Genomic DNA, 20,604 nt, shown 5'->3' on the forward strand with positions numbered 1-20,604 from the left:
AGGCTGAAATGTTGTTCATTTACTCAAAGTTTTGTCATGTTGCTGTAGTCTTAGCTTTAAAAAATGAATTAAATGTATGTAAACTGTACACAGCGAATTCATAGGATGCCACAGAAGGGAGAATTCTTGCTAAGCTGCTTCATGAAGCATTAGCTGGTATTCTTGTTTCTCTGGCCAGCATTTGTCCCTGATGCTGACTAGTTTCATGCAGAGCCTTCTGTAAAGCACAATGATTACATCAATATCAGTTAACTTCTGAGACTTTTATTTTACTTTTTATAAAAGAAAAGTATTTGACGTTCTCAGCCCTTTACAATAGATATCAGTGGAGTTTCAGCCATAAACTCAGATAGGTTTTGCTAAACCAGAATTCCACCTCATGGAATATCATGACTGCAACAGTGACGTACCCTGGATTCTACTGAGACATTTATAGAGCCCTCTTGAGCTCTACTGTATACAGTATAAAAAATTACTTTCTGATTTTATCTGATGAATTATGGAGCTTGAGAATATTTTTTACTTTCTGTCTAACATGCATGTGATAAGTGACAATTTCTCAGAGGGACTGCTGAACCACCTTTCCTCCAAAGGATAGATTTTCTGATCTTATTTATCTCTGGACTACAGTTTCTCAGCCAAGTACGGGCAGTACTGTCTCAGCATTTAAAAAAAAGCTTGTTTTTTAAAAGATGCTGAGACACATTGGTTCTGACTGGCACCTCTATTCTTCTACTGGTACTTGTATTTCTGAGATCCAAGATAGTCTTTCTGATACAGAAGGCCACTGACTTTCTTTTGTCTAGTTTCATGGATATAGTCTATTCAAGGTATTTGATGATCTATTTTATATTCCAAAATTTTGTTCTGAGTAATATTTCTAGTGTTCTTATTAGTCTTTTTATATTTTATTGCAGCAGAAAAGGTTCTATTTTAGTAGAAACCTTTAACTTGATTTTCATAACTATTTTTTTGCTCTTATAGAGTTTGAAATCCTCATCTATGTGGATGGATTTCAGGGACACTAGTTGGTCACTCTTTTAGCATGTAGCACATGCTTCTTTAAGTTAACTGGATCTGCTCGATTTTCTTCCCCCTGTGCCATACTCCTCCCCTGCTTTCCTTGCAATGTTTGCCAGCTTGCTTTACATTCACATTTCCTGAACTACTCTGGCAGATCAAGGAGTTGTTCCAATGAAATGCCCTTTTTATTTTGCAGCTACATAAAGTGGATCCTTGTGTGTCTGCCTTTTTGCATGCCCACCTCAGCATGTGGTTGTGCATGCTGCGTACTGCTGAATTAACAGTGATAAGCATCTCTTAGGTATTTAGTGGTAATGTGGTGCCCTTGTTTCCCACAGGCATACTGTATATTTATGGTCAGATTTTGTTTTCGTTTTAATCACTTGGAAGTTTATCTTATGTGCATAGTTTTACTGTGTTCTAGTTTTGGTTAAACAACTTGCATTTCACAGTAGACTGGACTCACTACTGGATGATCTTTACAGTTACCTAATTGACAGCAAAGACAGTGGGAGCACAGATGTGATATTATTGTCAATTTAGCCTGCCTAAAATCTTTGCAGTGAAGCACCCAATTACCTGAGCTTATACTACTACACAACTGTTGCCAGTAATAGCTAGACTTCAAAGGAATGTGGCCATACCATTTCCTTTCATCAATTTACCTTCATATGCTTATTGTGTATTCCCATGCCAGGGTCTAAAAGCCAAAGTGATGTACACAATTTTGCTAATCTTATGCTGTTGAAAAAGTATTTGCCTTGGAGAAATTCATCAGGATTTCTGGCACGTTTGCACGGCAAGAGTGTATCCTATAGGGTAAAACAGTCATCCCACCTTCTCCTTGGGAGAAGGTCTCTTCTCTTCCATTGTCAAGAAGTATTCAGTCAAAGAGCAGGGATTATTGTTATTACGCAATGTGGTAAGAGAATTCCAAGACATTGTCAGTATGATACTTGCCATTTAATACCCAAAAAGATTTATGGAGATACTGGTATAAAAGTACATCAATATTGCAAGAGTATATTACTGCAAAAAACCTGAGAGCATTAAGTGCTTAATTTTGTAAGTGAAAATGCCTCTATTTGCTGTGGGTGGGCTGTAGTAATGGAGTTAATTACTTGCCCTCTGCTGTTCAGATAGCAAAACGCTTTAGGCTCTTGAACTATTTTTAAGTGTCACTCCTACTTGATTAAAGACTAGGATGTGTTGTGGATATATCAATGACAGGGTGTAACTTTTCACCTTCTTACAATACACTTACGTGGGGACAACTTTGATAGCAGTGTAGTTTCTCTGCGGATATATTTGACCCAATGCAATAAAAAAATCAGTCGTAATAAATAAGTAAGTAACATGTTATTTGCTTCTTGTTTGGAGAAATTCAGCACAAAAAAATGTGGACTGAGTTACAGGCTTTTACATTTGAGAGAGAACGCCAGAGAATATTATTTCTTTCTATGGAGAGATGTTTTCTGATGCTACCTACTCAATAGCCCTCTCCCCTACAGTAGAAAACAAACAAACCAAATATTTGTTTTAGTAAAATGCTAAAGGGAGAGTTTGGGAGCTGTGAAACTTTTCCAGTTTTACTTTTTAAACAGGAAAAGTACCTGAGAACTAACATGTCTTCTGCCTCTAAGGGCAGTATCGTACCCCAAAATTTGCCCAGGCTCATCTGGATTCATCTTCAGAGTTGACAGTTAATTCTCCATCAGTTTATAAAAAAGTTGTTCCTATGATGAAAGACTTGTCAACACATTTGTTTCTGCTGATGACATAAATGGAGATGATTGAACAACAGAAGCATTTACTCGTCTAGTAATCTCCTGGGAGAGTTCTGAATACTTTTCAAAGTCTGAAAGGAAAGAAGTGAAGAAAAGTAATTTTAAATATATGTATGAGAAACTGAAAATTAAGTTTTAATTATTGAAAAATTTCTAGCTAATTTATTAATGTGCAATTTTTGCAATAGTTTCAGCTGTCATTTGGAGTCTAAATATTGCTTCTTTACATTTCTATTCAGTTATGTAAAACTATGAGAAGACATCCACTGATGCAATTTTAATGAGGTTCTTGTCTATGACTCCCCTCTCACCCCAAAAGCTATGTCTATTTGGTCAAACTCTGAAATGACATTGATCTCTTAATGGGGATGTTATCAACACACAATCCTGACACCATCCCACAGAGGCAAAACAGCTATCCATTATTCCCTGTTTATATCATCCCACTGTGAATCAGAGACAGATGCTGGCACACAAAGCTGCATCTGTCAACACTCTTATGGCACTTTATTGTAACTTTGCCAAAAAAATTTTCAAACGACTTTCACTCTCTCAGAAGCAGCTACCCCGGGAATGCGTGGTATTCTGCTTCTGTAGAGAGGAACGGATGTCTTTCTTTGATAGTTCACTGCAAGCCACTCTGAGGAGTCAGAATTATGTGACACAAAAGAAAGCCAAAACCTTTGCTGGTGTAAATGAGTCTAAATCCTTGATTTTAATGGAAATAATCCACTCTAATCTGTGAAGGCAGAGAGACTAGACTAACAAAAGTATTCTCACACTTGTATTATATTTTATTACTACTATTTCATATTATAACCACTTCATATATTTCAGTAATAAAGTTTAAAAATCAAGGGTCATTTCAAAAGATTCATTAACAATGTCTGAAAAAAGCTAGTTGTGTTGTGGAGGATCATCAAAAGACTCAACCACTTTAGTTTTGAAATTAAGCTATTTAGAAAGTTAGGCAAAAGTTAAATGCAAAAAAAAAAAGAGCTAATAATAAACAAATTGAGTTTCGTATTAAAAATGCAAAAGTAAGTTTAAGCAGTAACCTTGTAAAATAGTTATTACATTTAATGACTCATTGTCATCATTGATTTCCAGTTAGAATTATTACAACAAATACTGATGGTATTTCAAGTAGGTTAAAAAATGGAAACATTATAGTACTACACAACCCTTCTTCAGTACTCAATATCATTGTCAGAAGTGAATTCAATATGAAAAATATTTGCAGAAAATTATTTAAGCCAAAAGTAGTTTTATCCATATTTTTGAGGCATAGTTGGCAAGGAAACAACTCAGAAACCTAAAAACCTAAGTTCCAAATGTCAGCCTGTAAGAGCATATGTTTCTTTCTTAGAGCTTGGATGGCTTCAAGTATAGGGAAAAACACAATTCCCAAAAGAAAAAGCCTCCTTTTCAAGCCTTTATTTATCAGCTTTTAAAAAATCAGTATATTGCAAAAGGACCCAGACAATGATCATGTATATCGCAGATCTTTCTGACAGTATTTCTATTTGGAACACACATAGGATTAGTTACTGAAAGGGATGGGATACAATTGTTGATAGAGCTGAAATCACATTATAAACAATGTTGGTAGAAAAGACTATCACTGAAGTCAGCTACATATAGCTCTGCCAAACTTCGGCTGGTAGGGTTCAAAACTTGCCATGACAGGTTATTCTTCCAGTAAAGATGATTAGTTTAGGCAAAATGTTTCATCCATTTCCAACACTTAGAAAGATATTTTGTGTTAACCAATTAAAATTTGTCACCTTCAGTCCTTCCCTTTCAAATGTTCTAAGTGTTCCTAAACTAGCTAAAAGTGGGACTTGCTAAAAGGCTTGACTTACTTGTTTCACAGGTTGGAACATCTGCTCGGCAACATCCTGTTAGCAAATAGTATAGTCAAAACGAGTTTAGGATTATCTACAAGGATGCACGTATATTTACCTCTTGGTTCTGTCATTTTCTAAAGTTGGAGAGCAAGCTTGACCTGTAGAAAGCACTTTTGCTTAAGCCAACCAAGCCAGCCAACTACTTCTTAAATGCCAACTATTTCAGGAAACTAGGAACATCACATGGGCTGCAAGCAAACATCTGTCTTTGACAAGACACAACAACCCACAATCTTCTCCCTCAGTTAGTTGTATAAGCCCAGGTTATAGATCTCTAAAATATATATAATTTTAGAATTAAAAGTGAGCTAATGCATCCATTACCTTTAGAATATACTCCTGAAACTGTCTTAGGGAAGTTAACCACCATACAATGAGCCTCTCCAAACTTTAACAGAAAGGAAAATAGCTGAGATCTATGTAATCATATCTTTAAACACCTCCTGATGCTGAATACACTGAAACATCATGAAGAGGGAAAAATGTATACTGAAGGGCTTCCAGTTTTCTTCTGAATCTTTCATTAACAAGGCAAAACCTATAGCTCCACTGTGGGACTGAGAGAAGTTACTCTCCTCATCCAAATATAGATTCTCTTTTTTCTCTGCTGGAAAACGAGGAAGCTCAGTTTTAACAACAGAAACGGTACCTGGTCACCATACCTCACAGATAAAAAGAGCGTAGACAGCATCTACAAATGCTTTGACGAGATACATTCCATCATGAAGCATTTCCAGCTTAGCAATAATTCCTCACCTCTTCTGCTGTGAGAACATGCAATGCAGAGGACAGAAGAGTGTTCAGCTGTGGCCTAAGCAGCATGTGCTCTCCCTGCCTTGCTTACATCCACTTCCTTCTGCATCTAGTCTGCAGCCACTGTGACAGTTAGCTGTGGCAGGTCCATTCCTTTCACCATTCTCCGTTCAGGTGCTTCTTTCTTTTGCCATCCACTTTCTTTCTGCATATATCTGCTTTATCAAAAAAGACGTGCAACTTACTGACATATACCTAGAATCAGTCAAGACTAACTTATTTTTTCTTCATCAGGAAATGCTATTCTTCCCTCTAGTACTTCACTTTCTTTCCTCTTGTTCACTTTGTCCTTCAAGACACTCAGTATTATCTGACGGAGTAAACAACACATACAGTTCAAAAGGCGCTCAATGCCCACACACATTAAAACTAAACAATACTTTTATCTTTTTTTTTTTTTTTTAGTTAAGCTTCACAAAAAAATCCTTTCTCTCTATGTGATATTCATTCATATAATTGCTGGGGTTTTGGGGAGTACTGTGTTACTAAGCATCAGTTACACTGTGAAAAATCATGCACAGCTCTTGATTTTAGTCCTGGAATACTTTAGTGGCATGTAGTGTCACCTTTACGTAGAACTTTAAAATGAGATGTTTGCAATTCATTGCACCTCACTTAGATACCCAGAAGTTAATTGCTAAACTTTAACCTTTAGCTGTCTTTATAGCCAATGGTATGAAATGGAGGCCTCCAGAGGACAATTTCATCCTAAAAAAGATGCCTAAGATAGAAAAGATGAATCACCCTTTGAAGGTACCAATTTCTCTCCATTGACTATAAATGGATCCCTCGGGTGACTTATCTAGATTTAACTGTCTAAAAGTTAACTTTTAAATGTCTGGTTGAGAAAGACCCTACATACATTCAAGAAGTATGCTAAAAATATGCAAGCAAGGATTTCATTCAAATGAAGACTTGAAATGACAAATTTACTGTAAGATTTCAAATGGTATTATCAGAAGCAGCTGTTGGCTCAGCCAAGAAATTGGCAGTGCCACTCTGAAAAGTATGACTAGCAATAATAGCATTGCTATAGTATTTTGGGAGTGAGAGAAGGGGTAAAGGAAGAAATGTAGAGGGAAATATTTTCTTGAACAAATACAGAGGGCATTCCCTGTCCACATGTGCCAAACAAAAGAAGCTTAAATAATTCTAGCATCGGAAGAAAGCCCCAGTCTTTATAGCTTCCATTTTCATAGAATTTCAGCTTTGGAATTTTTACTTGCTGTATGCTTACGAAATTAAATTTTATTTTTTTTTAAATTTCTGTTATATCTGTTTATAAGTGGAATAGAAAAGCATGATAAGTTAAGTCAGTTTCCCAAAAATCATAGAGGAGGCTTTGAGCACAAGGGTTGGAACTCATGACAGTGAATCCCAGGACTCTTTGTTCTAATAATAACCTCTTTATAAGAAAGAGGATCTTTCCTGGGAAAAGGAAAGGGAAGGAAGAATCAGAAGTTACCAAAATGTGGTTGGTTTAAAATAATTCTTATATCCAGTATTACAGTTTTTTCATTCAAGTATTTCTCATAATTCTTCCTACCCTTTATGCAAAATCAGCAGCTTTAGCTGAAATTGTTTCAGCCTGAAACAGTTCAGGCCATGTATTCTGTCTTGCTGTAGAAACCACAGCTGCTGAGGAGTATTGAATCAAACATAACATCACTATATGTTTTAAAGGGTGTAAATTTTAGCCTCGAATTTCGATATTTATTTTTTTACTATCACTATGTCATAATCTTGTAATTTCCAAAAATATTACACCCATGACACTTTTAGAAGAAAGAGAAAGCTTACTGAGTTTCTTAATTACACGGAGGCTAACCTTCAAAGGTATTAGATACTTAATGCCTACCTAATACTTAGTTCTCATTGATTTCAGTGGGAATCAGGACCAGGAGTTAGTAGCCAACACCTCTGCACTTTTGGGCCCTACTCTTGATATTTGACCTAATAAAATCTCTCAGTTCTTTTCCCTCTAACTTCAAACTGCATTATTGAAATGCTAACTTCAGAAAAATGGTTATAGATTCACTCTTAGGTCATTGTCAAGTATGGACAAGACAAGTAACATAATCATTCACTTCTTGTTTCTCTCACTCTGGCAAGAGGATTCAGAGAGATGAAAAACTTCTTGGCTTGCGTCACAGCTATTTGGATTCAGCTGGACTTCCAGTGATTTCTATATTAGACATATTCATTATCTACAAATATCCCTAACTTTTGTAAGAGATTATAGTGTCTATAATTTGATTTTATCAGTGTTAGGCTGTTTTTGTTTAGCAAGACCTGGCATATGCACTCTTTCTTGAAGACAACATAAAGTTTTAGCATTCTTGAAGTAATGTCTAGATAGCTTTTCTGACTTTAGCACTGACTGTTTCTGAGATGTAGTTGGACTAATGACAGTTGAAATTATGCTATGTACAGATAAACCAAATACAAGTAACTCATAAATTACTGAGCAATGATCCCATGGCATAGTCAGTGTCTATTGCCTTTCATCATAACAGCTTATCAGTCCCCTCCATTCTGTTTAACTGTTAGCAGCAAGTATTTAATTGCAGTGTTTTCTTTTCTCTGTTTTAATTATTTTCCTGTGGTTACTTCACATTGTGAAAAGTATGCATCTATACCAACTCCTGATATTCATGTTAATTATGCTAGGGATCAGTGTATAAAATACCAATTTATTAAAGGTTATTTGGGGAGAGAGATGAAGGCTGAATATATCTTTTCATTTTATAATCTGCTTTTACAGCCTTTTTGCATTTCAGTATGTAGCAATAACTATAATAACCCATCATTTCCACACAATAATCTGTCATTTTCACTGTCCTAGGACTTAGTTCTTTGAGATCCATCTTTCAATATTTCTAAACATAACATGTAGGATTATTTTTACCTGCTAAATGCACAGGATAAATAATGTGAGGAAGTGGAGACAATTCAGTTCAAATTTCAGTTTTTTCAATTCAATTTTCTTTTAATGTCAGGAAAGGCTGTGTGAATTCTTACTTAATGTGTAACGACAAAACTGTTAAAACTTAACTTTTAACTCCGTAATGACTTCAATCTTCTGAACACAAAAATTAGAACAGCTGTCACAAGATATGGATGAGCTAAAGAGGGATTTTGGAGCCTCAGTGTGGTAAAAATCTCTGGAAAAGAATTGTCAACAGATATATTGTTGTAAGTGGGTTTAACTGTACAGCTCTGTTGTGCTTAACTGTACAGCTCTGTTGTGCAGCTACGATAAATTTCATACATTTCTGATTGGGACCAATAGCATCAGCTGTAGGTTAAAACAGCAAAAAAACCCCCCACTCATAGCTCTACCCATGCCGCTCTTGCCTGCCTAATTTATACAGTTGTTATGCACACTTGCATTGTGTGAGATACAAACCCACAGGAAAAGAAAAAAATATCAAACAAATTCCCAGCTGTGACTTTAATTGGGTTTGGTGGCTGAGTGAAAACGTACCAACTAACTGATGTTCACACAACCTCCAGGAATCTGCACCAATGAAATCTCACGCCTGTTCAGTTACCAAATCAAGTAGGGCTAGAAAAAGCATTTTTTGTTCAGAAACATCACTAAATAAATATCTATAGATATCTGTGCATGCATATGTACACACATGCTCGTGCATGCACATATATAGATAAGTATATAACAATGTATATGTCTAAATATACATAAATATATATAAGAATTCATCATCAAAAACAAAGGATGAACTCAGATCTCTACATATTAAAAATACAAGACCATCAAGTTGCTGCTACTTTTTGCTTGGTGCCTTGAGAAGGGAAATTTAATCCTTGCCCCTACTCCATTCAAAAGAGCATTTAGATTATCAGTCTGCATCCATCCTTCCTACACCTTCACTGTTAACCTGCTGGTCCTTGCTTTTAGCTTAATAGATGGATGGCCTCCCAAGGCTGTTAGGTTATTTATAATAGGCTTGGTTTTGTTGTCTGTGTGTTGAGGGAGGAGTATCTCTCAATAACATGCTTTACACATAAGTTAGACACTATGGAGAGCTACAATATTATCTGTGATATTTTTAATGTATTTTAAATGCAAGTGGAAAGAATAGATTTGGCATTATCCATGCAATCTCTCCTTTTCTTCTTTTCTTATGCATCATAATAGTAACTGGCTGATAGCCAATGTAAAACAATATGAAAATTTAAAGCATCGTATTGCTACTGGTAATTGCTGCATATACGGAAGCAGTGTTTTTCCTTAGGTAATATCAACCTCATACAAACCGAGAGCTTCACTGTATGGTGGGCAATTATCCATTTGATAAAGAGCCAGATCCTCAGTGTAATTGAAAAACTGAAATATATGTTGGCTACTAGGACAGACCTCCTTAAAAGCCTCATTTTACTATCCATTAGTTCCATCTGCCACTGTCAAAAATTGAGTTCCAAATAGGTCATTAAGACCCTGTTTAAACTATTTTTTTCCATTTGACATAATTTTGTTATCACTTTTAAGACTTGTGGACTACATCTAGATTAGTAAATCACACTCAACTCAACTGTTCTCTTAGTGTGATTCCTTCTGTCATAGAGTGACATTACACTTCCTCAAGGTCAAAATGGGCCAGCTGCATCCCGGCTGTCTATTGGGAGTGGTCCCTGGCCCTTGCTAACTCCTGAACTGAACCAATCAATGAATTGTTTGAGACATTGCTACTTGGTACAGGTCAAAATTGTTGGAGGCTATTCAAAAAAATGTTGCAGGATAGGTATGTCTGAATTCCAGAACCCAGTAACATTCCCAGGCACCATTTCATTTACTAGCTTATATAAAACCATTGTGTTATGATGTGTTCCTTAGAAAGACTGCCTATTTGGGGCACCTGTATTTCAATTCATTCCTTCCTCAAAATGAGCATTTGCGTTGTTCAAAGCAGTTACACAATCTCACCTCTGGAGATTTCTTAATGAAAACCAGTTTGCTCATAGTCTTACATGCACATGTACTAATAAGCAGAGAAACCCTTCCTCAGAATAGTGGCAGTCTAATGTCTGAAGAGTAACGACTAATAACAAGGGAGAGGCTTATCTTTAACTTCAAGCAACTTACATGTCAAAACTGGAAGCCTGGACAGAAAGGTGGAACTCCGTTAGGATTTCAATCTTCTAAAAGCCTATTTGGCATTCTTACCTCATTCTGCTGATCCATGTCTTATTCCAAGCTTCATGAAACATTTGATTTTAATTTACTTTTCATAACAAATGACTCTGCAAAGAGCACACTTGCTTTAATTATTCCTACTGTCATTAGGGAAAGATGTCACATTTCAGCAGAATGGGATTTATCGGAAGACATTTTGCTGCGCTATTTGACAGATGCTGTAACAAAGTGTTGGTGCTGTTGGATTGTAGGATTCCCACTGTTCAGATAACTGGTATTTGGATATGAGGAAGTGCACAGTCATAGGAACAGTGTTTCCACATATTGCTTTCTGTGGTGGCATTATTTCTCCCCATATACAATTGGAATATTCAGCCGTCTACAATGCCTTTAGTTCTTTAATAATAATAATAATTTTAGAATAATTTTAGAAGTATTTTCTTTTATCCCATGATCTTCTGATTTAGAAAGATAAATTTAGAGACTTTATCTATGTCAATTAAGGGCACTGCAGACAAATTGAACTGGGCAGATCAGGGAAGAAAGAAAACCCACATGATTTGCTGTTATGATAAAAAATCAATTTATCCTCAATGCTCAGACATGACATTTTTGACACATGTAGAAAGACGCTTCCTAGATTGAGAAAAGTAAGGTAATTAAAGTTTGTCTTGTATTCCTTATCATGTAATATAAAATCTAAAATATTAATAAACCAAGTCAGAATGAATTTCTTCATGACATCTCAAGTGATTTAATAAATACTGATGACAGAAGTTTCATGGAGCTTGAGGACTGTAGCTTATTTTTAATGAAGAATTCACGATACCATCTAGTGTCTTAAACCTTCTGCTCATCTTTGCAGCATATTTCTTTCCTTTCAGGCAGTGGAGGAAGCAATTCATGTCTTAACATGACACTTCTTCTGGTGAGCACATTCCCATGAGCTTAAAGTCAAAACATTTCACTGTTTTGGTAATCTATTGTCAGATAGCTGTTTACGATGTCATATGTGAAGGAGGTATCTGTAGCGCAACTGCATGGACAGATAAGGCATCAAAATGTATGCACATTTTTGTGTTTGCAAATACATCTTTTGGAGCAATCAAACCCTAATAAAAAAAACCAAAATCAAGTCAAATGAACCTTTTCAGCTTATCACATAGTAGAAAAATAAAGTCTACATTTGAAATGAGAAACAAATAAATATGCAGACACTAAATGTCAGTGCTCTTCTGTGGCTGCATTTTTAAAGCAGTGAGATAACTGTATGTCCAATAATAATAGTGGTAATCTGGATAATGACTTCTCATGATTCATGGACTAATCTGATTGTCCACTGGGATGATTAAAAACATCCTGCCTTCCTCTCATTTACATCATGGATATGTGTCCAACTGGCCACTGCTGGAGTCAAGATAGTAGACACCATTAATCCTAATGGTCTGATCTGCTGAGGCCAATTCCTCATTTCTATTTATGAGTTCTCTGTACTGCAGAAAACCACTTGTGCTTTATGACTTCCAGAGGAGAGAAAAAGGAAGAGAAAAGAAATTTTACTTAGGATATCCCCTTTAACATATTTCATCAAAAGAATGGATAAAATATTTATTCAGCTACTGTCCTTTGCATTCCCATCAAAGTGAATAGAGAGACATTTAATAACACATGGAAACATTAAAGAAGCTTTTTATCAGAGTGGATGGGAACCTGCTCAGAACAAACATTCTGGCCTAAGGGAAAGTTTTTGATCTGTGAAGCTCAAGCTTTTGGTGCTTAAAACACTCTCATATTGGATCATGTGGTCAATTTGCATGAAATAAATGATTTGCTTAAAACTTGTAAAACTATAAAACAGAACTTGACAAGTCATCAGCAGTAAGTGGTATCGCACTGGCATTATACTAACTAACACTGGTGCAATCATTAGAAAGCTGCTACTACAGCAAAGAACAGGAGGATAATGGGGCTAGCCTATACTTTGACCTAGAGGTGTTAGATCATTGCCCCACACAGTAGATACCACACTGCAGTCCAAATTATTGACTATTTTTCTTCATTACTGATCTACTCAACATTCAGAGCCACTGCCCTTTATCATCTTTCACACAAAACAATTAGCGCAAGTTATAAAATTTATCACTTTTTCCATCTAGGGATAAGTGATGTAGTTTAGGCAAAAACAAAGCAAAGAAAAAAAGAAGTAAACTTTAGTCTAGGACTTTAATCAAAACTAGCAGAAAGAATAAGATTATTTACCTGTTCTTCATTGATTTTTATATTGGTTTTGTTTTCATTCTGAACTAGGAATTCAATTAATGAAGTTTCTGTATGTTGACAGAGGTTATGGATATAACTTTTCTATTCTGGTTGGCAACAAATGGTATTTAGCATAACATTAGCTCAGTTTGCAATTTCAAGATTTTTTTTTTTTTTTTTTTTTGAGACATAAAGTGTTTGGAAAATCATGGCTAGACATCTGGATTCCTGAAGTTTGCCTACCTTTCATTTTAAGGCTAGAGTCATTCTGTGATGAGCTTGGTAAATACACACTTGTGATTATTGCCAAGACAGAAAATACATGTAAAACCTAAGATTTCTACCATTTGTTGCACGGTGTCTTCAATGCATTGATTTTGTCAATGTGTCGACATTTTGTCACTGGCTCGGGCATGTGAGTCAAGTTTGAGTGGCTCTGTGTGTGACATTTTATACAAATTACCAGATGAACTAAACTACATGCTTGCAAATTATTTGCTTGCAATTGTATATATGCTGGTGAGATGCAATAGCATTAAGACCATGGTGCTCAAATCCCACTGCTGTCTTCAAGACGCTGTTTTTCTCAAGATTTCCCACCACATGAGTATACATACCTTTGTAAAATGAGAGGGCTAAGTATGACACTGCAGTTTCCAAGGCTCATTAAGATCTTTATTTCTCTTCTGAGTCTATCACCAAGCATGAGGCATGGCTTTGAGTTTCTGATGTGGAGCTGGAGCTGAGATTTAACAGCCTGATTGCATGTGGACTCTGTTGCAGTGAATGCATGCTGGTGCATATGACTGAATTGATATTATATTTAACCACTTAGTTTTATTCCACAGGTCGCAACAACTTGTGCTTTCCAAATGACAATGGCATGATAGCTACTCAGCATAAATGTTAGATAAAGAAATTAAAAGGAAATAAGGAGACTGCAAACAGGTGTTATAAACCAGAAAAGAAGCATAAGTACTATAAGAGTGCAATAGGTCTGTTTGTGAATCTTTGGGGAAACAAAGTGAAAAATGTTTTGAATAAAGCATGGTATCTGCTCATAGGCTAAGACAGTACAGAAAGTCCCAGTTCAATACTGTGAGACAGTACAGTTCAACACTCTGAGAGAGTAGAGGTGTTTCAGTCAGCAGCTGGAATCAGAACTTCATCAGTGTTTATAGTGCATGACCTGGTTGGTGTTGGCTAATTAAGAATAATCCTTAAGGATGAGAAACATAATAATTTTTACTGGTGTTTCAAGAAGTTCATAATAAGTGGACTTGAGGGAACAACTGAAGATCATTTGTTTGACAGAAGAAAATAAGCTTTTACTGTAGAAGAGGCATCATGAATATGTAACATTATTATCACAGTATTATTCTTCAGAGTTTTTTTAGTCTAATGAAGAAAAATAGAACTGTAAGCATTTCAGCATATGCTTGAGTCACTTAGACTTCACTGATTTAAAATGTGTCTCTTAAAAATAAATTACTTTATTTGTTGAGACATACGTTTCCTTCCTATGGTGTCTGGAAGAAAATAGCTTTTATGCACAGTGTAATATTTTAAACATGAACAATTCTGAAGGTTGCTCAGCCTCCCAGTGAATCTGCTTAGCCTCTTAGTGCATACATTTTCTGTGCTTCTTAACCTGTATACTCATGTGCAGGACATAAGGAAATGGTACCACCTCGTCTTCTTCTTGAACATAGTCCGAGAAAGAAACCAGAAGCTATCGAAGGCAAGTTTGAGTTTTTTCCTCCTTTACTGGCTTCTACGCATTAACTTGACTCTCTGTTCAAATGAATTTTGTTTACAAATATAACCTATATTGCAAAACTGATCAAATGATTAGGCCTGGGACATGAATGGCACAATCGTATTTGCATGACAAGACCTAAATATTCCTTATAGTAGTCCCACAGGTGGCTCAGGGGATTTCCTGAGTGAAATAGATTACAGGATTGAGACCCAATCTGTAAAATGCTTTGCATGGTGTTCAGCCATAAATTGCCATCTAATTGTAAACATAATCAACATTATCCTCTTAATATACTTTGGATTACTCTTTCAGCTATTGTTATTCAGTAATGTTTCTGTGTATTATCGGCAATAATGAACATAATATTTCTTCCTCTGCATTTATCAACCCTATTCCTATTGTTAAAACCACTGAAAGGAAAATACAAAGTCAGATCTTACCTTCAGAAGATTAAAACATAACCCCCACAATTGAATTATATTGTTTACAGTCTAATCATATCAATAAAATGGTTGAAATATGCATTTTAATTTTAAAATGGACTATGTCCCATGGCTTAAAACTACTACTGCAATATACATTCTTGGTCTCTACACCATACAATTTAATAGTACAAAACACGTGAGTCTTTTCATGTAATTATATAGCAGTTTTCATATAATACTTTGGAGTCATTCAGTCACACCATGGTACTTGCTAATCTCTCTCACAGAGGTCTTAGTTCTATGTTATTCAGAAAGGAATTGCAATCTAAGAGAAAAACAGATGGGATGGCAGCAGAATAAGTAACAAGAGCTACAAGATTTGTCTGCATTTGGAAACAGAAAATGAGAATTAGATTTTGGCAGAGCCTATGACTAAAACAAAGAGTTAAATTAATTAGATCTTTCTGTAAGGTGACTATTGTGAATCAGAATTTTTGGATAAAAAAAGTTACATGACTTATTATCTCTTTCCCCAAAATCTCTTTTACCTCAAATTAATATTTCTTTATAAACTCACTGTTTAAAGGAGTATAAAACTGTAGATATTGTGACACAATATAGTATATAAATAGATTTGCAGTCCTGCTTATTTTAGGAAAATGTCTGAACATGCTTTTCAGCAAGAAGAAGTCCCTGAAATGTTAAACACTGTTATCCACCAATTAACCATAATGGAAAAAAGGCATAATAGAAAAAGACTGCTGCAGTTGCTGAGTGATAAACTTAATCTTTAAATATAACTGTTATACAACATGAACTAGCATCAAATTAACATTAAGTTCTTGATTTTCAAAATCATGAGGAGCATGCAATTACTGCAATTGCACATGGAAATGACTATTTATGACCAGTTACACATTTGTGTGTTTCATTAGCTCATTTATGCATGCAATTGAGGTAATTGTGAATGTAAATTAGACACCCATTTGGCAAATGAATTGGGGGGCAGATTATCCGCTCAGAATCATACAACTAAATTCCCTTAAAGGCTCAAGGCCAGTCACTAAGATACAATACCGTTCATGCAAGAGTTTTGGAGGAAATGAAGGAAGAATTACTTGTAAAATGCTGCTGTGAAAAGCTGTTACATTGCGTTATTGCGTGCTTTCCATATATGAGAAAATATGCCACAGTGCCTTTAGGAAACCTAAACCCTGAAGCTTTCTTTCAGCCCTGGGGAAAATAATTAAGTAATTTATGGGAATATTTGGCACAATGTCAGAAGGGACAAAGAGGAGTAGGCAGAGAAATTTATATCTCTGGAATAGTTGAAAAGATATCTGTCTGTGACTTCTTAATGCTTACATACCTTTATGACTGGTACCTCACTAAATATCACTGATCAAGTGAAGGGACAGATTGAAACAAAAGATTCTTCTTATCATAAATATATTTGAAGATAGTATAATAAGTTCTCAGAATAGGGACCAAGTACAAGCATTTGTTAATTGAGAAATGTACTTTATATAGCATGGAAGGACTGGCCCAGCCTTTGACAGAAGCAACCAGCTCTGAAAGAAAGTATAACCATAGACAGTAACAGACGGTTGTCACACAGAAAATTTATTAAACCAGTCTATTTAGACCCTAGGCTTTCCAGCTCAGTGATATTCAAACACTAGATACAAAACCATGTAGCTGGTAATGGCTGAAAATATTTTACTCTTTTTCTAGATTAAGATGTTTTCCCTATTGCCCTGTTTTGCCACTGCCTTCTTCGGTAATCTTGGACAATTCTTGATTTCTGATAAGGTGAAAATAGTGGCAGTGTACGTGCCAGATGTCTCTAACATTTTTAGATTATTTGATATTTTCGGATAGAAAGCTTTTCCTGGATAGTATCCAATGCCCAGTAGAAACTATGCTCTGCTGAACTTGTGAGGTCGTAGAAAACCAGCATATTGTTATTATGTATTAAATCTCAGTCTTTCTCTTCTTGTCACTGCCATTTTCGCTTCCTTCACCTCCACAGTAAATCTTTTGGAAAAGGGGTGATTATGTAAGACAATCCCAATTTGTACGCTATATTCTAGTAATAGGCAATAAATTGCATTGAAGTGTGTGCATGTGAATTGAACTTTTCAGCTATCTCCTGGTCAGAAAGCAAAATGCTTTGTACTCATCTGGTCAGAAGGGAAAAGAACAGATCATTGCTCTCCTATTTCATGGTGGCTTGGCTCTTTTCAAAAAGCACTGCTGTCTTGAGATATTACACTCCAAGTTCAATGAAAAGTTTGAAGTTTCAGGTCACCAACAGAAGAGAATAACAAAACAAAACAAAAGATCCTGTAACAATAAACAAGAGAAAGAGGGAAAGGGAATTTGTGAAGAGGCAGATATTGATACATAACTTCTACCTGTGTTCCAGGCTTGGAAACCTTGTTTGGCAAACCACGAAGTAAAATAACTTATTTTAAATTTTTTATCTTATCTTTTTCTGGAGCTTTCACAAGGACTTGGAAGCAGCACTCTCAGCTTGGCTAACACTCTGATGCTGCCATCTAGGGAGGATGCTGGTGCTAGCTCTAATTTGAGCAGATCTATTCTCCATGGCTATCTGAACTTTGACTTTAGTGTGCTTCTTCCTTGACTGGAGTCTTCTCCACCTCTTTTAACGCTATCTTTCTTGTATTTTGTTATCCATTGACATCCTAAAACTGCTCTGCAGTGTACATTGAGTCTCTGTGAATCTCCTTCTCAGGTTTTGACTTTTTTGCTCAGCTCACATAGCTTTTAGCTTCCTCCATTTCCCCATTCACCTGAGAAGGACTCTTCTTTCTGATAGTCTTCCCATATTACACTCTCTGACATGGCAGGGCAACCTCTCAGGAAGGTGCTGCAGTTAGACAAGAAATGTTGAAACTAAGCTCAGAGGCTTAGTTAGTTATTAGTAAGGCTTCATATTAATTGTTTTAAAATAGCATGTCCTTCTTTCAGTGGAAGGCATCTTAATGCATATTACATGTGATCTCAAACAGACGGTATACTTTGTACCACTTTGAAGAGCATTGTATCACAAAAAAAACTTTGAACAGCATTGTATTTGAGTATAATTTTCCAGGTTATGTTGTCCTAGAAATCTGTGCTTGCATCTTTGAGTGGGAGAGCATTTATCATGGAAGAGTCATCAAAATAACTGTTCTGATCTGTTAATGGATCATGATGTGCTCTGAAACATCCCCCTCCTTTGACTGAAGTATACTGGCTGTTCTTTGCCATCTTTCTGGTATTTGTGATATAAAATGAGGTAAAAAAGAAAAATTTGGAATCTTTGTAATGTCTTCAGAGGATCTTTTAGGAAAAAAATTCTCTAGATCACTGTTTGAATCCTCTAATTACAGATTTTGCAGAATGCAGTAAAGTGAGTTGCTGTGAAATATGTTTAACTTCCTCCAAAGCTCCTGCGGAGGCTAAATTGGCATTGAAATAGAAATCTGCATCTATCTTTGTTGCTGTACAGAATGTACACTGTCTGACTATCTTAAGAATTTCTAGTCTATACCTCAGTTAATGAATATAACATTATAAACAAGAGTATCTAAATTACTAAAGCCAATACAAATTTTGACAAGCTCCCTCAATGTATAGAAGTGCATAAATCTCGTACAAATCAATCTGCCTCTGTACAGTCTGTCAATGGCCACCTTCTCTTCTGTACATAGATTGTTCTATAAAAAACTTTTTTTCTTGTCTACTGTAAAATCAATTACCCTTAAAAAAAATCCTTCTAGTGAAAGACAGTTAGTCAAGATACAACAGAAACCTCTCAAAAATGCAGAATTTTTACATTTTCTCCAAATTTAGAACATTTTTAATAATACTGACATGATTTGTTGGTAAAAATCCTTTTTCTGATAAACTTGAATCCAAGGGAGAACAAAAAGAAATAAGAAAAATATTTATGTCAGAAATATCATAATACAATGGTCTAGAATTCAATATAGTTTATTAGAAGAAACAGTTTAGGTAGCTTTAACAAGGTACTGTATATACAGCATAAAAGCAAGTTTTTTTGAGAAATATGGGCTCTACATCTCCATGAGTCTGTACTGAAGACAGTAAAACCTTTGAAATAAATGCACAAGGTTTCAAAATGATTTATTTAATGATTTAGATTAGACATTCAAGCAGTAAACTCTAATGATTTAGCTATGATGAAAAAAGCCTAAATCTTCACTGTTTCAGAAAGCCCTTGACATTTTATTTAATGACGTGAGGCTATTTTGTACTACTTTTATTCTGGCATAAGACAGAAAAAATTAAACAGACATTGGGAAAAAAGCTTACTAGAAGGTAGAAAAAATATGTACAAAGATATGTATATCTTGACTAGATGTATTACTATGTTTTCTCATTGTTATTATTAAGAAGAATAATCCAATTTACAGTATCAGATTATGCATTCAAAAATAAATATTCACCAAAATCTACCTCATAAAACAAAACCAAATACCTCTGAAAATTATTTTAACTTTTTAAAACGTTTTTTAACTGTTACTGAAAAGCAATAATCTTTTGTATATGTTGCACCTGCCAATGGAAAATACTTACTTGGATTAAGATTCTCTGGGCTTTCAAAGGCAGAAATTCCACATTTCTTTGGAAAGAAAAATAAAACCCTTGCAGAAGAGGTCCTGCATAGCCTGGTCATCCCATTTTCCTAACCTTCAGACATTCTTGCTCAAAAGCATGCCCCATAAACAACATCATCAAAACCCTTCCCAGCACTGGTAACACAATTGGTGCTCCTGTTGATTCGTGTTGCCTAGTAGGAATGTCACTTACAAGGAGGGAGAAGGCTAACCCTTCTGCCTTAGCTGTCTTGGTTTGGCTTTTGCTAGGGAAGGTTGTACCATAAGTCAGTGTTCCCCTGGGAATTTAATTCTTCATAATCATATTTGCACCATATTTGTCACTGACCATTGTCCAATGGAGTTTCTATTGCTGGTCTTGTCATGGAAGTTGGCATGCCCTCACTTTTCTCCTTTGGCATGCATACTCTGGCTTCATTACACTGGTATTTGTACTCCTTTGCTTCCCACTGTGTTGTTTAGTGAGGGCAACATATGGCCCCATGCTATTAACGAACAGTTTTGGTGCTTAATTCAACAGAGCCATGAAAAAGGAGCCTATAATCACTACAGGGAGAAAAAAGGAACACTTATGTGGGTCACATGAAAGCATTAGGAATTTCAAGCATGATATTGATACTACATACTTTCTGCAGACCTCAAAAATATCTCCATAAGCAATTTTCAAAGCTGCCAAATAGTGTTTCAGATTGGGATTTGAAAACAGCAAAGCAGTTTCAAAAAGCAAAATCAGGCTGGACCGATTGCCTAGGACTTCAGCATGTACTATATCTCCAATGACCTGTGTGCCCCATTAGTCTTTCATTTGCTCGATA

At 35.6% G+C, this 20,604-nt stretch overlaps 2 long non-coding RNA genes across 2 annotated transcripts; both read right to left on the reverse strand.

Moving 5' to 3' along the window:
- Positions 1 to 850: 850 nt before the first annotated feature.
- On the reverse strand, positions 851 to 8,693 carry LOC132319187 (uncharacterized). The gene is made up of 3 exons (XR_009484470.1): positions 8,589 to 8,693; positions 5,477 to 5,688; positions 851 to 2,881 (listed from the first exon to the last, which is right to left on the reverse strand). It is a non-coding gene; the product is annotated as an uncharacterized LOC132319187 (long non-coding RNA).
- Positions 8,694 to 16,739: 8,046 nt separating this feature from the next.
- Positions 16,740 to 20,301, reverse strand: LOC132319185 (uncharacterized). Its single transcript, XR_009484469.1, has 2 exons — positions 19,749 to 20,301; positions 16,740 to 17,483 (listed from the first exon to the last, which is right to left on the reverse strand). It is a non-coding gene; the product is annotated as an uncharacterized LOC132319185 (long non-coding RNA).
- Between the last annotated feature and the right edge of the window lie 303 nt (positions 20,302 to 20,604).

This window comes from Gavia stellata, chromosome 2 (genome assembly GCF_030936135.1).
Source record: "Gavia stellata isolate bGavSte3 chromosome 2, bGavSte3.hap2, whole genome shotgun sequence".
Lineage (NCBI taxonomy): Eukaryota > Metazoa > Chordata > Aves > Gaviiformes > Gaviidae > Gavia > Gavia stellata.